At 40.2% G+C, this 18,982-nt stretch overlaps 2 protein-coding genes across 26 annotated transcripts in view; one reads left to right on the top strand and one right to left on the bottom strand.

The window, feature by feature from the left end:
* Positions 1–1,595, bottom strand: part of CLCN3 (chloride voltage-gated channel 3) — a 91,213-nt gene extending 89,618 nt beyond the window's left edge. For 2 of the 7 annotated variants that reach the window (XM_008273874.4, XM_008273897.4), the window contains exon 1: positions 982–1,595. The gene's annotated coding sequence lies outside the window, so the exon portion shown is untranslated. The remainder of the gene's footprint in view (positions 1–981) is intronic. The other 5 variants (XM_070067762.1, XM_070067771.1, XM_008273885.4 and 2 more) reach the window with 5 other exon arrangements.
* A 9,321-nt stretch (positions 1,596–10,916) lies between these two features.
* Positions 10,917–18,982, top strand: part of NEK1 (NIMA related kinase 1) — a 209,821-nt gene continuing 201,755 nt past the window's right edge. For 16 of the 19 annotated variants that reach the window (XR_011386262.1, XR_011386261.1, XR_011386260.1 and 13 more), the window contains exon 1: positions 10,917–11,547. The gene's annotated coding sequence lies outside the window, so the exon portion shown is untranslated. Of the gene's footprint in view, positions 11,548–12,820; positions 12,912–18,982 lie in introns of all 19 variants that reach the window. The other 3 variants (XM_070068286.1, XM_008249720.4, XM_070068289.1) reach the window with 2 other exon arrangements.

The raw sequence follows: 18,982 nt of genomic DNA, 5'->3' as shown, positions 1-18,982 counted from the left end.
TATATCCACAGCCAGGTTAAATATTTACATTTCTATTGAGGTATGTATGATAGATAACACATGCTAAAGCTCAATTTCCAAGTAAAGATAGAGGTACTGTAAATTCATATGGATTTCTTAAAATAGTTTGATTTTAAGATGAAATTCAACAATACTTAAGCATTTTCATTCATCGATGTAGTCTTGAACTAATACTATTTTGCAGTGACCCACAAAGGCATGTAGAATTGACTGTCAGTTTTAAAATATTTCTAAATTGACTTTATCAAGAAAATAATCTTGTGAACCAACTCAGTAGAGATGAAAGGAAAAGCATTTCTGGAAAGGGTCAACAATCAATGACACAAACCACAATGATGCTGCAGTAACTGAACTGCATGGTTCAAAAAAGTTTAAGTCTGCACAAGGGAACTTTTGAAATGTAAATTACATATATAAAGGTGTGGTCACTGCTGATTCAATTATCATACACAGGAATTTTCCCCAAAGGAAACACAAATCTTGGTCTCTAAGAAGCATCCTGTATACATAATTACTTCTAAGTGCTGCACGGCTGCACCATGCTATATATATAAATACAGGATACCACATGCAAAGTTCATTTCTGAGATTCGAAAGAAGCTTCTGTTCCAAGTTTAAAATCAAAACGCAAATACCAAATGTACCCGAAAATGCTTTCTATATACATTTAAAGACAAATTTAAATGTTATTTTTAAATGTGGGCAAATTTAGCGAAAGTAAAACCCACTCTCTACTTTTACAATGAATCTCTTCTTGGCACCTACTTCCATTCTATTTAAAAGGCCTTTGACGGCTCCTGAAGGAAATGGGTGAAATTTTAAAGAATGACCGAGGGGGTATTTACATAATCGGGTGGGTTTAACATGTAGAAACATATTTTAAGAGAAACCAAGATGAGTACCCTGACCTCGCAGCTGCCCCCAAATCCGTGAACATGACAACTAACGAATGCAACTCACCTCGCAGCTCAGAGGCATAGCAAAATCGGTGGCTGGTTTTTGCGCTGCCTTTGGATTCTGCATCTGTTTCAAACCTAACTACCCTGGAAGCTTCACCTGAAAAAAGCCTGGCACACAACGCAAACTACCGCGATTTAAAAGATACCTGGTGTTTTCTACCGGAGGTTACGCAAATTGTGCCAGGTGGGACTTTTTATGTCCTCCTTCAAACACGGGAACAGCATTAAGTTAAACCCTCTTGCTTTGGAGGGCCTGGGAGTCAACCTGCTCCTACCCAAAATTAAAAATAAAAAGCTCCAACCTCACTTCTCTCGGAAAAGACTAAAATTGAATCCATGCTCCAACTCTGGAGTAAAGTAGGATGGCTTTCAAACACCACACTCTTCCTTCCTCCTCATCCAACCCGATTCCGGGCCGCGGGCGAACTAGGACTCTGAGTAAGGGGCCGTGGGTCCTGGACCGCACCAGCCCCTAACCACGGAAGGGGAAGAGAAGCGGCAGGAGCCCGGAGCCCGACAGGTACGTCCCCAGCGTCGGCGCGTGACGTCACCACGTAGACGTGAACGGCCGTTCAGCGTCCGGCCGCCCAAACACGCCCTCCTGCGGCCACTCTCGGGGCCGCGTCGGCGCCTATTGGGCGATGTGAATCAGTGGGCGGTCTGGGGCGGGGTCTGGGTCGCCAGGAGGAGGAGCAGAGCGAGCTGGAGGGCCCTGAGGAGCTTGCTGGGTGAGAAAGCTTTTCTCGGCGATCAGCTCACGTCACACACGCTTTCCTGTTTGCCCCGCTGCTGACCTCGGGAAAGGACAGGAGGCGGCCGCCGAGTGGGAGGCGTTTTCTGAAGGCCACCTGCGAGCGCCACCTCCAGCGTCATCGCGAAGCTCCAATTCCACCCGGGCGGGAGACCACAGCGTCGCCATCGTCGGCCTCGAAACTGCAAAGCAAAAGCAACTAGTTCCTGAAACAGATTGAGGGAAGTGTGGGCCTTGTAGGTAGACCAGCACCCTGGGCTGCCCTGCATGTAGGTCGCGGGCAAAGAACGTATCGGTGTCGCTGTGCCTTCTACGTCGCCGGCGAGGGACGAAAAACCGAAAATCCTAATTCAGCCATCACGCATTTTCAGATACAATGCTTGGAAATTATTTTGGAAAGAATACATAACTTGAGGTTTCTACACGGTCTGGATTGTGTTTATATCCGTTTAGCGAACATTATTGAGCCCCTGTCGTGTTAGAATTCTAATAGTCCCCATTCTGGTGATTAAGGATCGATAGCCCCCATGTCTGGGCGGGTAGTCAGAGGAGGCCTAGCAAGAATGCCTGGCCCAGGCTGTAGCTTTCGCAGGAGCCTGGTGAGCCAATACAGGTTTTACATTTCTTGGCAGGAGGTGTGAGACTAGTTTGTCACCGCTGGGTGGCAGAATTAAGACCTTTGAATATTTAGTGTCTCCTATATATTTAGTATATTATGAATATACAATGGTTAATGAATATTAAGTGCTTCTTGTATACTCAATAGCTCGTGTATATTAGGTATGTATTGGTCTTTCTGGCCTTTTTTTTTTTTTAAGATTTATTTATTTATTTGAAAGTCAGTTACACAGAGAGAGGAGAGGCATCTCCTCCATCCAATGGTTCACTCCCCAACTGTCCGCAATGGCGGAGCTACCCCGATCCAAAGTCAGGAGCCAGGAGCTTCTTCTGGGTCTCTTACGCGGGTGCAGGGGCCGGAGGAATTGGGCCATCTTCCACTACTTTCCCAGGCCATAGCAGGGAGCTGGATCAGAAGAGGAGCAGCCGGGTCTCGAACTGGAGCCAATATAGGATGCTGGCACGGCAGGCCAGGGCGTTAACCCACTGTGCCCCTCCAGCCTTTTCTATGTATATTCACATGCATATGCCCTGCTGATGTTAACCAACAGGTTAGTATTTACCTGTGTTTCACACATGAGTTTTGTTTATTTTTTCTTGGGCAGAATTAAATATTCTCAATCAGTACAGTCCTGGCTTCAGGGCTGATGTAGTGCCCCTGGTGATGATGGGGGTGCTCACAGATGGCACCAAGCTTCTTGTGACTGTTTCATTACTTTTATTAAGGTGGAATTTGTGGAACTATGCTAATATCCAAGCACAGTTTTCTTTGCCTTGGGACATTGCTGGGTAAAGTTCATAGGGTCTTTTCAGAGAATATTAAAAGGCAAGCAAAATTTTTCTAAACAAAGTGGAAATTTTTGCAACAGGTTTGTATACATCAGATTTTCTGCTCTCCCTACAGATATGTAGTTTAACTTTGAAAAAGGAAACCTAAATTTTGAGAACAGTAAACAGTATGTTAACCCATCTTACTTGCTTTCTCTGAGGTTAAAAAAAAATCCTTTTATGGTGTCATCTTAATCTTTGTGAAGATTATTCCAAGGATCTCTTTTAAGTGAAAAAGAGGTCTATTTGTACATTTGGTTTTCCTTAGTATTACTTATATTATGCACTATCATATTCCTTTGTGAGAACTTGCTTATTTTAATATACATGGTTTCTGGCATACATAACCTTTGCACCAGTAGTTCTTAGTCTTCACCCTTGCATCAGAACCATTTAGGGAGGCTCCATTACCAGAAATTCTGTTTAAATTATTCCGAAGTTGAGCCTAAGCATCCCTGTATTTCAGTAATCCTGGCTGATGTGTGGAGCTGAATCAGAAACACTGCATTAGACATGAGGCTATTTATTTAAATAATGTGTTGTGTGATCATTTAGTGATAGAACAATAGACTGCATCTGGGGAACAGCTTTCTGTATAATTTCTGTATTTTTCTTAGAGAATCTGGTGTTGTTAAGTGTCCTCTTCATCAGAGTTGGGTGGAAGGAAAAATAGCCTCTAGCCAACAAAACTCCTAAACTCTCAAGTAAAATGAAAAAGAAGAAAAGGGTTAGCATTGGAAAGAGTTTACCTAGTTCAGCCAGATTCAGAATGGCATATTCTCCCTTGGCTTTCCGGTATACCCAGGTAGATACAGAGAAATAAGTGAATGATATTACTAGTGGGTGGTGGTAGTATAAACCTTTCTCTGTGCCAGAAATTCTACTACTCTGGGAATGGCATGTTTTAGGATGCTATTTTTTAGAACTGGCAAAAGAAATCAGAAGAACATTGGGAATCATATTTCAGTTGCTCCTAGATTCTTGTTCCATGGACCCAGTCAAGCTGCTCCTGCCTTGCCTTGAAGGGAAAAAGAAAAAAAAAAAAAAAAAAAAAAACCTGGGCTTAGAGTTATTTTCCATTACAATCATTACAATTTAAACTTTTTTTAAGATACATAGGAAATCCGAGATAAGAACCAGACTAAATAGATCTCTTTTATGGATTTGTGAGTTTTTTTAGAAAAAGAACTTTTAATGCACATGTTTCATACATACAGAAAAGAGGCAATGGAAGGAATTACGATGTTCTGCTAGTGAATAGTTATAGTTCTAGTCTAGAATTTCCTCCTGAGTCCATTAGCATTGGGGAAGTCATTAAAAATGACCTTTATCTTTTTCCAGAAGATAACATGAACTTAGCTTTGTGTTTCTGGAGGCCCCTGAATGTGGCAAACAGCCTTTGAATTCCACACGATTCTTTGCTACAAAAAGCTCTTGCCTAGGCTTCACAGGGACTTGATAGGCCCTGAGTTATTTCAACCAATCACATCCTCAAAATGAAGTCATGAGATGACTTCCTTCTCAGGCCCTGGGTAGCTAAGGGTTCATTGTTTTGTTTTAGTCTTCATAGAACTTAACATCACTCTCTTCAGGTAACTGACTCTTCCATGAGCCTTGGCAGATGACCCAATCCAGAAACCCAATATACAATTAGATAATGTTTTTATCTGTGCATATGGAGCTAGGTCTGCCAGATTAAGATCCAGAAAATCAGCAGGCTGCTACAGTTTAAGTCCTAACTGCATATAGCTAATGGTTCAAACTAGAATAGACTTCAGCAATGAGACTTAAAACTAACAACTGCTGTCATAGAATGTAGCAAGAGAGAACACTGAATGCAAAGTCTGAATTTTTTCTCTTAGATTTGAGTATTACATATCGCAAAGAAATCTAAATTTTAGAGAGTGCTTTTCTTCATATTTAAAGTTTTAGGGCCTTCTTCCCACCACTCACAAAAGATGACTCATATGACAAGATAGTTTATTTGATCACATATACTTACACAAATATATGGTCTTTTAATAAAATTGAATTTTACATAGTAACAACAAAGAGAATATATTTGGTCTATTTCTACTGCCAACCATTTGCTCTAATTTGTTATACTCTAATTCATTATTGCTGCCTGCCCAGAAAGATCAAATAACAACACTCATACCTCGAAATGTCTGTCTCCTTCATTCAGCCTATTGCTCAATTCATTAAGGAAGCATGACAGAATGTCTGTCTGAAATGTTTGCAGTGGGGTATTTCACTTTAGGAGTACTGCTGGTTGTTTTCCACTTGCCCTATTATACTACCACTATTATAACAATAATATATAATTATATAATAATTATAATAAAGACTTATAATAATAAGTTAGATAATAAATAGATATAAATAAGTTATAATAAATAAGTTAGATATAAATAAGATAAATAGGTTAGATATAAATAATAAAGATTTTATAAGACTGAAGGAATTTGCATTTTTTTCTATTTGAAAAGCCTATAACTTTATAACCACCTTTAATATCCAAGATTATAATTTTTTTAAAAAGATTTATTTATTTTACTTGAGAGTCAGAGTTACACAGAGAGGAGAGGCAGAGAGAGAGAGAGAGGTCTTCCATCTGATGGTTCACTCCCCAATTGGCTGCAACAGCTGGAGCTGTGCAAATCCAAAGCCAGGAGCCAGGAGCCCTCTCTGGGTCTCCCATGCCAGTGCTGGGGCCCAAAGACTTGGACCATCTACTACTGCTTTCCCAGGCCACAGCAGAGAACTGGATTGGAAGAGAAGCATCTGGGTCTTGAACCAGTGCCCATATGGGATGCCGGCGCTTCAGGTCAGGGTGTTAACCTGCTGCGCCACAGCACCAGCCCCAATATAATTTTTTAAATTTAATGTTGACATTTCTTTTCTTCAAAATGGAAATACTGTTACAGTATTTCTTGATTATCAAAACAAACACTACTTTTTTCAAGTGACTGAAAATTGAATAAGCACCTTCTACAATTTGGGTGTGGTTAGTCCCCTTCAAAATGGGACTCATGTTGAAATTTGCCCCCCAAAATAAGTGTTGAGAGGTGGTAGGATCCTTAAGAGGTGTTTGGGTCATGAGGGCTCCACTCATGAAGGGATTCATGCCATTTTTGTAGCACTGCATTGGTTACTGTGAGGCTAAAGTGCTCTAAAGTGAGACTGCCCTTTGTGTTCTGTGTCTTCCACACATGCCCTCCTGCCCTTCTGCTTTTCTGACACATGATGCAGACCAAGGCTCTTGACAGATGCAGCTATATGTCCTGAACTTTCATGACTTGAGAACCATGAGCTAAAAAAAAACCTCCCTTTATAAATCACACAGTTGAAATAATGGGGAACAAAAAAACCATCCAGCAGAATGCTGCCTGATACTCTGGCCAGAAAATTTGTGAGAAATAATAAATCATTGTTGGTTTGGCCCACTAAGTTTTAGGGTGGTTTGTTGTACAATATATAATCCAAGCACAGGAATATTTGTCAAAATGAAAAAATACACATAATTTTGTCTTAGCAAACCTTTTAGGATTCTATCTCTCAGAAATAATACCATTGGAAATGATCTCTATGACTAGTAAGTAGCTGTGATTGAATATATTTTGGTACATTCATATCATAGAATATTAATGTCATTGACAAAAATTAGTGTTCTCTGGAGAAATGTTTATGACATGCTGTTAAGTAAAAAAACAAACAAAACCAGGTTGCAAGGGCATGTGGATTAGCAATTAGGATGTTGCTTGGGATTCCTTCATCCCATATCTGAGTACCTAGGTTTGGGTCTCAGTTCCACTTGTGATTCCAACATACTATTAATGCACAACCTAGGAGGCAGCTGGTGATGGACAGTTCAGGTAGTTGGGTTCCTGCCACTCATATGGGATGCCAGAATTTTGTTCCAGTTCGACTCTGGCCTGGCCCAGGCTCTGCTGTTACAGGCATTTGGGAAGTGAACTAGCAGATAGGAGACAATTGTCTCTCACTCTTATTCTCTGTCCCTCTTTAAAATAAATAATACAAGTTGCAAAATAATGTTTATACTGTAATTCCATTTTATAATATTAATATATAAATATATACTTATGTATATTTTATGAAACTAGAGAAAATGTAGATGATATTCATGAAATTGTTAATATTGCTTTCATGGAGGAGTGAACACAGAGATAAAGCTCTGGAATGGAGACTGGAAGCTTTATCTTTGTGTATTTATGTTACTGGTTGGTTGCAAAAAGCAAAGCTCCTTTGTTCCAAAGAAAAATCCAATTAAATAAAAAAAGCAATGGAACTCAGAAACATTATTTTGTAATAATAATTAAAATAGACTGTATAGAGGTTTATAAACCAGAAAGGGAAATCATCAAGTAATCATCTTAATGCAGAAAGAATAACTTGCTTTATTTACTTGATAATGTCAGGACATTTTTCTCTATCAATAAAAATGGACTCTACTCACTCTTTTTAATCACTTTAGGGTATTACATTGTTTGAATATAATTTAATTCCTTATTAGACATTTACATTGTTTCTAGTCTTTCTGACTATATGCAATAATGATTATCCTTGTTTATACATTTTTGCCCAGTTTAACTGTGAGTCAAAGGCTATGCATGTTGCTAGGATGTCTCCTAGAAACACTGTAACAGTGTATATTCTCACCAGCAGTTTATGACAGGAGCTTAAATTATCTTAAGAAGACACCTGGCTAGACCTCCTCCTGCAAACAGCAAAAATGAATTTGCTTGTATTACCAATTGGCAATGTTTTCATGCAAATGGATGTGAGTAGAATGAGAGCTATTGTGCAGATACCAAACTTCCTGCTAACTAAGAGTGGGAGAAGCCACAAGATGTTTGCCCAAAGAAGGAATAAGGAAAATAAAGTCTTTATAGTTGCGTGGAGAGTGTGAAGAGAAGAGAAAGTGCTGCAGATCTGCTCCAGTTTGCCCAGTAGGATGGCTTGCAGTGCCATCTTCTGGCAAAGATGCCAGGAACAACATTTCTGGGGCAAATATTGTGGCATGGGGAGTTGAGATGCCTGCATCCAATACCAGAGTGCATGAACGGAGTCCCCACTCCCCTTCGGATCTTGCTTCCTACTAGTGTGCATCCTGAGATGCAAGAAGTGATCATGGGTCAAGTACCTAGACCCCTGCCATCCATATGGGAAACCTGGGACAGGGAGTTCCTGGCTCCTGGCTTCTACTTGGCTAGGAGCTAGTTGTTCTGGGCATTTCTGAGTGAACCAGTCGATGGAACATTCTCTCACTCTGCCTTTCAAATAAATAAAAATTACTTTTATTTTTTAAAAGATTTATTTATTTGAAAGTCAGAGCTTCAAGAGAGGGTCATACAAGAAAAAGTGACAGAGACATCTTCCATCCACTGGTTCACTCCTCAGATGGCCACAATGGCCAGGTCTGGGCCAGACCAGAGCCAGTAGCTAGGAATTTCTTCAGGGTCTCCCACATGGATGCAGGGGCCCAAACACTTACGCCATCTTCCGCTGCTTTCCCCTGGCTACAAGGAGGCAGTTGGATTAGAAATGAAGCAGATGGGACTTGAACCAGCACCCATACAGGGTGCTGGCATTGCTTACAGTGCCTTTACCTGTTAGGCCACAATGCTGGCCCCTAAAAATAATTTTAAGAAACTAAAATAACACCCTTTTAAGTTTCCACAGTAGTTATAGAGCATTTCTTATAAGCACAGCAAATCCAAAGACTGGCATGAAAACCCAGATAAGTTGACTTGGAGGGGTGGTGTGTTGGGGAGGAGATGGGATAAAAGGAGGTGGGTTTTTTTTTTCAGTTTATTAATATAAAAGGAACATTTAATGTATTTCATATATATAGTTTTTTTGTGTGTGTGTTTTCTCAAGGCAAGTATCACTCAGAAACAAATTTTTTTTTTTTTTTTTTTTTTTTTGTGACAGGCAGAGTGGACAGTGAGAGAGAGAGACAGAGAGAAAGGTCTTCCTTTTGCCGTTGGTTCACCCTCCAATGGCCGCCGCGGCTGGCGCGCTGCGGCCGGCACACCGCGCTGATCCGATGGCAGGAGCCAGGAGCCAGGTGCTTTTCCTGGTCTCCCATGGGGTGCAGGGCCCAAGCACCTGGGCCATCCTCCACTGCACTCCCTGGCCACAGCAGAGGGCTGGCCTGGAAGAGGGGCAACCGGGACAGAATCCGGCGCCCCGACCGGGACTAGAACCCGGTGTGCCGGCGCCGCTAGGCGGAGGATTAGCCTAGTGAGCCGCGGCGCCGGCTATTTCATATATATAGTTTTAAGAACATAACAATACTTCTGGCCTTCCTCCCACCTTTTTTTATTTTTAATGTTTGCAATAACATACTTTCCATTTACTTCATACTCACAAACTTAATCCTCCACTAAGTAAAGAATTCAACAAGTATGGGGCTGGCCCTGTGGCGTAATGGGTAAAACCATTGCCCATGTTGCCAGCAACCCATACGTACGCCAGCTCAAATCCTGGATGCTCCACTTCTGATCCAGCTCCTTGCTGATGTGCCTGGGAAAGCAGCTTAAGATAACCCAAGGTCTTGGGGCCCTGTAGTCAAGTGGGAGACCCAGAAGAAGCTCCTGGCTACTGGCTTGGAACCAGCCCGGCTTTGGCAGTGGAGGCCATTTGGGGAGTGAACCAGCAGATAGAAGATCTGTCCCTCCCTCTTTCACTCTCCCCTTCCCTGTAACTCTGCCTTTCAAATAAATATTTTTAGGAAAGTTCAACAAGTAGATCATCGTTAGGAGATAGATATCTGTTTTTTTAAACTTTTATCTAATGAATATAAATTTCCAAAGTACAGCTTATGGATTACAATGCCCCCCCCCCACAACGCCCCTCCCACCCGCAACCCTCCCCTTTCCCACTCCCTCTCCCCTTCCATTCACATCATGATTCATTTTCGATGGAGATAGATATCTTTAAAGCAAATAGCTGAACCCTTCAATCTGAGGTCTCTGGCAATGTTTCTGGTCTCTCCACCCAGCTACATCTAACGCTTGTATAAGAGGTACCAGTGAGGAGGGCAACGAAGTTAGCAAACAAGCCACTATCGTCCTATGGCTTCAGGTTTGGATTCGCCAAAGTGGTGAGGTTATTTTATGCCAGGTAACCTGGCAGCTTACAGGGCAGAGGATCTGATCTCTCATAATAGCTTTAGGCGAGTCTATCTTTGCAAGCCCTGCAGTGAGGAAAAGTATTTAGACGGCTGTGCACTGCCACACACTGCGGCATGCAGATGAGTCACGTGTACCCAACCCAGATATAAAGTGCAGAAAGCCACATTATGCTTCTGTCCTTTTACATTTCAAGACTTAAAAAATACTTCCCTGCTTAAATCATCCACCACGACATGAAAAATAGTAAGAAAAAGGCTTGCTCTTTAAAGCAAAATCCCTTTGTAAATTGTGGCATCTCTGTTAGCAGTATACGTTCAAGTAAAAATAAAATCCTTTCCGGTGTAGTATGTGTGGGAAAAAATTCGTAATATGCCTCATTCCAGAACAGCTTCCACTGGTGCGTTCCGGGCATTGCTGCCTTGCCCCTTCCAGCTTCACAGCCCTCTCACTCCAGTTCCTCTTCTCCCACACCGTCCATTCCTCCATGCTCTCTCCCACCTGCAGTGCCGCGCTCTCAGCTCGCGCGGACCCCGCCCAGTCTCGCCGCTCCTTCCCCGCCAGCTCGGCGGCGCGCCGGCTACCGCGTGCTGACGTCACACGCCGGCGCCGGTGACTAGCCGGCCGCTCCTCCCGATTGCTTTCTCTGCACCCCCTACCCGCTCCGCCCGGGTTTGGGGCGGCTTGCGTGTGGGGTCCTTACCCTGGAGTTCCCAGCGGTGGTCCCTATATCCCGGATTCTAGAGCTGGCATTGCGAGGCAGGAGTGCGAAGCAGTCAGGTAGCCTCTGACTCCTAGGTGCTGCCCGTCCGCCTCCCCGCCACGCCCCGCCGAGGCCACTCGCCGCGACCTCGGTGAAGTTGGAGAGGCGGTCACCGAGGCGCTGCCCCTGCCGCCACCCGCCGTTTCCAAGGGGGTCAGAAACCAGTTTGTTTGTTTCCTCAGGCGCTGTGGGCCTTTGGGGCGCTAGGCGCAGCGACACGGAGTTAAGTCTGAAGTGTCAAGCACAGACGAGTGTCAGGTGTGGGAGCCTCTGCGCCCCCTTGTATTCTGGGCTGTGAGCTGCTCCTGCTTAGCCAGTCTTGGTTTCAGGATGTTTTCAAAATGCACGATGGTGCATCCGCCTCGTTAAGTCCAACAGGAAGACCGCCATACCTGGACCTGTGCTTACTGGTCATCACCGTTATTCCTACCAAAGTCCTGTGTCATTAAGGTGAGTCGCATTTGGGGGAAGCAATGACGGGCAAAATACTACAGTCATACTGGAAATGAGGACTCCTGCTTGTTAGACTTGCTTCTGTAGAGATTGCATGGCTACTTACCTTAAGAATTTATTTGCACGGGAAAGCCCTCCACCTCATTAAACTGTTAATTCTCCAAGGAACTGTGTATATTACCGAGCAGTCCTTGGCCATTATTTTTAAAGCTAGAGTGAAAAGAGAATTAGCAGCCATTTAAATTACCTGTATCATACTTGTCTCCTATCTTAAAGGAGATATACCTTTTCATTAGGAGACAATGAGTAGCAGTTAACTGGTTAAGTTAACGTTTCAGTTTTCATGATTTTTCAGTTTCCGTATTTAAAGCATTAAAAGTTTTGTAAGAGATCATTGTAACTCTTCATACAAGCCTATTTATTATTATTGTCATGTAACATCTCCAAGTAGTAGAACTTTTTTTATGTTTTGCGAAGTTGCATTAGAAATGTTTATGGAGCTTTAATAGTAGTTTCCAATCTAAACTAATAAAGACCTTACAGTGCAGCAGTATTGTTGAGATGGTGGAGGGGAGCCAGATATGGAGAGAAGTTCTTTGTTTCTAGTTTAGATTGGATTGATGTTAGAGAATCTACAGCTCTGTTTCATTGCCTATTATTGTAGGTGAAAAGTAAGAAGGTTGCTTTGTGGGAAAACAGGTTTTTGCACAGAAAAAGTCACTGTCAGGAATCCAGTAAAGGTTTTAGAACTTGACCACAAAAGTTCTTTTGAGGTCATGTTAATAATCTATTAGGGGCAGGCATTGTGGCATAGCGGGTAAAGCCTGTGACCCGGGGTATCCCATGTGAGTGCTAGTTCGAGTCCTGGCTGTTCTACTTTTGATCCACCTCCCTGCTAATGGCCTGGGAAAGCAGCAGATGGCCCAGCCCCTGCTGTTTCGGCCATCTGGGAAGTGGACAGTGTATGGAAGATATCTCTCCCTCTCTCTCTGTAACTCTGACTTTCGAATAATACATTGACAGTGTATTCCAAGTGAATTTTACACTTTCTAATCTCTTGTCTTCTCATTTAAGTCATGAACTTGACTTTTTTTTTTAATTTATTTGAAATGTCTGCTGTCTCTCACTCTCTCTGACACATGCGCGTACACACACACACACCTATCTTCCATCCCCTGAATTACTGATCAAATGCCCACAATAGCCAAGGCTGGGCCAGGCTAAAAATACAAGCCAGGAACTCACACCATGTCTCCTACATGTTTGGCAGGGACAGAACTACTTGAGCTATCACCTGCTCTCAAGCTATCACCAGGATGCACAAGAATCAAATTGGGAGCAGAGCCAGGACTTAAACCCAGGTACTCTGATACAGGATGCCGGTGTCTAACACTGTGCCAAATGCTTGACACAGTTCTTTATTTGCATGTTGGCAGTGCCCATTACAGAATCCATCCAATGTTGTGTGAATAGATTTACAGAGAATAAAAGTATTTTGAAATAAGTCTAATAATAATCTCAATTTTTTCACATAATGAGAAATACCGAAGGGACTTTATTCCATGAAAAGTTAAATAAATCCTCTCTCACAATTCCAAATTGTATTTATTACTCTGGGCAAGCTGGATGAATGAATTATAGCTGCAGAAAATTCCAAGACATTTTGAAATGTGTTCACATTGCCTTTACCAAAATTTCCCTTCAGGACAACCTGCCCATCAAATATCTTAGGCAGTTGATGCAGGCTTAATGGTTATCAGCATGTGCTCTAGCCCAGTGGGGATAGGTGTTTCCTTCACATACCCTTGACATTTTTTATATGTAGTGCACAAAATTTCATTTTGTCAAATATTGCTTTGAAGAAATTCTTAGTAAAATGTGAGGAAAGATGTCCAACTTGTCTAGGAGTGGAGATATTTTTTCTGAAGCAGAGTTCACGTACATGAGAAGCATGATGCCACAGAAAAATTTAAAATGTCAAGATCAGGAGTTGGAAAATGGGGAGCTGTTTAAGGATTATAATTAGAGGAATTGATTTAAATAGCATTATTTCTATTTTTAATTTCACTTCTTATTTTAAATAGATAATATATTCATATAGTTTAAAATTCAGAAAGTACAAAGGATTGAAATATCTTCCTCGATACTCACTTCCCTCCCTAGAGGCTATCACTATTGCCAATTTATTCTGCATCTCTCCAGATGTATTACATATAGTTATGTGTTTGCATTTTTGTAATTTTCTTCTTTTATTCTCTTTGAGTCACTGACTATTAGAAATGGTAAGGTCTTTATGATAGTGTTATGTTTTAGTGTTTTTAGATGAAGACATTAAAACGCAGAGAAGTCAGATGTTTAGCCTTTGATTATGTAGCTGATTTTGTACACAAACATATTAAAGTAAATGTAAATATACATATATTTTCTTTTACCATTTAATGATAGCATGCCACATTTATTACTCTGATTCTTTTTAGAAATTTAGCACTAATTTTAGGAATTTGTATCAACATAAAAATTGCTTCTTTGTGTTATTTAAACTTTGCTATTAGAAACAGTGCTGCAAATGATAACTTTATGTATCACTTTCATACAGTTAGAAATATTTATAGAGTAAATTCCTCCATCCTCCTTTGTTTAAATTTCAAAGGCAGAATGACAGAGATCTTCCATCTTCTGGTTCACTCCCTAAATGGCCCCGATAGCTGAGGCTGGGCTAAGCCAGAGCCATAAGCCTCAAATTCCATCCAGGTCTCCCATGTGGGTGGCAGGGACCCAAGTACTTGGGCCATCCCTCTACTTTCCCAGGAGCATTATCAGGGAACTGGAGCAGAATTGGAGCAGCTAGGACTGGAACCAACACTCCAATATTGATGGGTGCATCACAGGTGGTGGCCCAATCTGCTACTTCACAACATCCCTGTAGGGTAAATTCTTAAAAGTGAAATCACTGAATGAGAGTTTACATATATGATCTTGGTAATATTGCCTAATTGTTTTCCTTAGTGTGATTTGTACTCCCATTGTTTTATTTCCTGCTATTTAAAAATCTTTTGGATATGGTGTAATGATACAATTTACAAATTTTGTCATTCTGCTGGGTAACAAATAATATTTCTTGTTCTTTTTTTATTGTGGTAAAATACACATAACAAAATTTTTTTCTTCTACCTTCTTATTTTTAAATAAACATCTTTTTTTTTTTTTAAAGTATTCATTTGAGAAGCAGAGAAATAAAGAGAGACAGAAAGAGCTCCAATCTGCTGCTTCACTGCCCGAACTCCCCCATCAGCTGGGGCTGGGCTAAGCCAAAGCAGGTAGCATGGAGTTCAGTCCAGTTCCCCCTTGTGGATGACAGGCAAACAACTTCATGAGCTGTCACTTGCTGCCTCCCACAGTGTGCATTAGCAGAAAGTTGGACTCAGCAGCAGAGCAGGACTCGAGTCCAGCCGTTCCTCTACGGGATGCTGGTGTCCCAACAGGTGGTTTGTCCAGGAGGCCAAGCGCCTGCTCCTGCACTTTTTTTTTTACCCTTTAAATAATTAGGTTAAAGAGATTGTTATCATGACTTCTTTTTCTTCCTTTTTTTTTTTTTTTTAAAGGTTTATTTATTTATTTGAAAGGCAAAGTCGCAGAGAGAGAGGGAAAGGAGTCAGATCTTCCACCCGTGGGTTCAGTCCCCAAATGGCTGCAATGGCTAGGCTGTGCTGGCCAGTCAAAGCCAGGAGTCTGGAAATCCAGTGGGGTGTGTTTGGGTGAAGGGGCCCAAGTACTCAGATCATCTTTAACTGCTTTCCCAGTCACATCAGCAGGGATGCTGGGTTAGAAGTGGAGCAGCCAGGACTCAAACCAGTGCTCATACGGGATACCAGTTTATGCCAGCAATAGCTTAACCTGCTGCACCATAGTTTTGGTTCCTTCTTTTGCCTTTTTTGATAGAAAGCCTTTAGCTATATTTTTCTATCATTCCTACTCCTTGCAGCTAATACTGCAATTATAAATAGTGCTGAAATTTGCTATTTCCTGACCTAGTTTTTATTTTTTTCTCTGTGAGTCATTGACCATTAGAAATGGTAAAGCCTTTGCGATAGCATTATGTTATGCTTTAGTGTTTTTAGATGAAGAAATTAAAACCCAGAAAAGTTAAATGTTTAGCTTTTGATTATGCAGCTGGTCTTTTCTATTGATTTTTAATTCCTTGATTTATTTGTTATATCATGTAAATCTTTGAAAAGCCCAGAGGTCAAAAAAATCTCTTAATTTTATGCTTTTTTTAAATATCAGATATATAAAATGGAGATCAAATTAATATAATTGTTAGGGACTTTAATACTGTAGAGTGAGTCAAATTAGTATTGTGCTTTTTATTTGATATTGGAAGCTGAAGCATAGAAAAGGCAAATATTTATTTATAATTTGAATAATAATTTATAATTTGAATAATAAAGTCCAAACCATATTCTTATATTCCTTCAGGTATGTGTTATGATGATTTTGGATGTGGGGGTCTATAGACAATTTTGTTTTTTTTTCTTTTGAAAAATTTTCTAGTATTGTAATTAAATTGAGAAGTCTAGTCTCATAACTAGAAAATAAGTAGTTCAGTTAAATATATTGTATGACCTTGAAAGTAATCTATTTTTTCCATGTTTTCCCTTTTCCTCTAATGTATATTCACTCTACAGAAAAGTGGACTTGTCAATTGTTCTGAAACTAACTTATCACTAGCCTTTCATTGTTTTGTAGGTGTCTGCACTTGACATTATTTGATGGCAATCCAAGTCACTTTTCTTAACTGCTAATCTAGATAAATAGATTCTCTTATGCTTTACTGAGTTAGAACCACAATGCTCAGTAATGTGGTTGGCAGTGGAATGCAATATTAGGGACTCTTGGAGCTTCCATCTTATTAGTTTTGTCCCCAAAAGGAACAGGCAACCAAATTTTGAGGAAGGGCCAAATTGACTAATTTTGTTTTTCCTGTCTTAGCAAAATTTAACAGAATAATTATAATTATGAAATAAACTCATGTAGTTGTCATTTAATGTAATTTAATTTATGAAATTTAGTTTTCTTAGATAAGTTTATTTTGATTTTTTCCTAAGTAGCATAGTAATATATATTAAACTTTCATGATTAGGAGAAATTAAATTTTGGCTGTTGCCCAGATAGCTTGAAAATATGTTTAGAATGACTTTCTCTAACTTACTGAGAAGGTGCTATAGTGCTATGATAATGGGTCAATTTTTGTTTCTCTTTAAGTTACTAAAAGAGAAGCATTCTTGTTTCCTGTGGAAATTTTGAAATGGAAAATGGTTATAATTTTTCTAAGACAGAGAAATGCTCTTCCCCACAAAATTTCATGAAATATAGTTAAACCATCAATTTTACCACATCTTGCCCTTTAGTCTTAGAGGCCCAGAATATGAATTTTGTTATTTAAGGAATTCAGATTATTTTTTGTGGTAAAATAAAGTGAAGCACATTTAGTGACAAATAAAATGACAGGATAGATTTATTTACAATGAGAAATATGGTAAAACATAAGAGAAATTTTAAAATAGTTTCATAAGTTCATTTTTTCTTTGTAGCAAATGATACAATTGGAAGCCTACTTGTTATGAATGAAATAAATGATAGCATATTGGGCAAATTAACTGTTTGCTAGCTTCAAATTAACTTAGTGACTTCAAGTATGTCTGCAATCAGAGTGATGTTGTCAGTAGGTCATGCTATTGTTTTTATGAATTTCTCTCTTAGGCTTTACTACCTAGCACATTGCACTCTAGTTGCTCCTGAACTTGGCATTACTAAAGCTACTAAGTACCTTAATTATTTTTATATAAGAGTCTAAGTATGATATTAAAAGCATAAATATAAAGAAAAAATAAATACATTTATTTACATCAAGATAAATTTATTGGGACGGCTTTGTTGCATAGTGGATAAAACTGCCACCTGTGATGCCATATCCCACATGGGTTCTGGTTCTTGTCCTAGCTGCTCCACTTCTGATCCAGCTCCCTACTAAAGGCCTGGGAAAGGTATTTGGGCCCCTGTAACCCATGAAGGAGAGCCAGGTGTATCTTCTGGCTCTCGGCTTTGGCCTCACCCAGAGTGGGCTATTGTGAAGATCAGGGGAGTGATCCAGCAGATGGAATATGTCTCTCCCTCATTTTCTGTAACTCTTTCAAATAAATAAACAAATAAATCTTTTTTTAAAGCAGGATAAAATTTTTAATTAACATAGGCTTTTATATTTAAATTTGAAAAGCAAGTAATAAGGGAAAATTCACTTATTATATGTAAGGGCTTCATTACATGAGGATATTAAATTATTATTATTACCTTTTTTTTTCTACTTGAGAGGCAGTACTCCTTGCTCATTTCATTCCCTAAATGTCAGAGTTGGTCTGATGCCAGAGCCAAGATCTGGAAACATAACCCAAGTCTCCCATGTGGGAGATAAGAACCCAATTGCTTGAACCCTTGCCACTTCTCAGGGTCTTCATTGATGGGAAGCTGGAGTCAGGAACAAAGGAACTCCAGTGTGAGACATGGGCATCTTAACTGCTAGGTCAGAAGTCTGGTCCCTAGAATTTTTTATAGATTAATGAAAAAACAATCCTAGTAGAAAATAGACAAAGAATATGAGTGAAAAGTTCAATAGAGTGGAGATACAAATGTTTAATAAATGTGGAAATATTTTTTAAATTCACTCATAAGCAAAAGTATTCAAATAAAAATGAAGTACCATTTCCCTAGCAAAAATGAGCAAAAACAAATAGTGAAACAGTGCTCACCATATACCCCTGTTCTTAGTACATTGCTTAGCTAATCATCCCAACAGTTCTGTAAATACATAATATAGTTATCCATATTGTACAGAAGAACAAAATGAGAAACATAAAGTAACTTGACCAAGGTCACATGACAAAGAAATGAGAAAGCCAGGATTTAAACACAAGCTTTCTGATGCAAAGGTTTCCATGCTCTTTAACTATTACTCTCACTGCCTCTCAAAGGTTTTAATAAATAATAACCAATGTCAGTAGAGTACCCAGTAGCAGGCATTTTTATTCACTACTGTTTAGACTATAAATTGGTTGATTTTTTTTTAAGAGTAAGTGCTCTCATCAGCCTTGCTCACACACAGCTTTTTTATTTACTTTTTTTTTAATTACTTATTTTATTTGAAAATCAGAATTACAGAGAGGGAGAGGCAGAGGCAGAGAGAGGAGGAGAGAAATCTTCCATCTGCTGATTCTTTCTCCAAATGGGCACAATGGCCACTGCTGGGCCAGGCTGAAGCCAGGATCAGGAACTTCAACCAGGTCTCCCACGTTGGGTGCAGGGTCCCAAGCACCTACACCATCCTCTGCTATTCTCCAGGTGCATCAGCAGGGAGCCAGATTGGAAATAGAGTAGCTGG

This window comes from Oryctolagus cuniculus, chromosome 2 (assembly GCF_964237555.1).
Source record: "Oryctolagus cuniculus chromosome 2, mOryCun1.1, whole genome shotgun sequence".
Taxonomy (NCBI): Eukaryota; Metazoa; Chordata; class Mammalia; order Lagomorpha; family Leporidae; genus Oryctolagus; species Oryctolagus cuniculus.
This window is presented reverse-complemented; position numbering and strand designations above follow the sequence as displayed.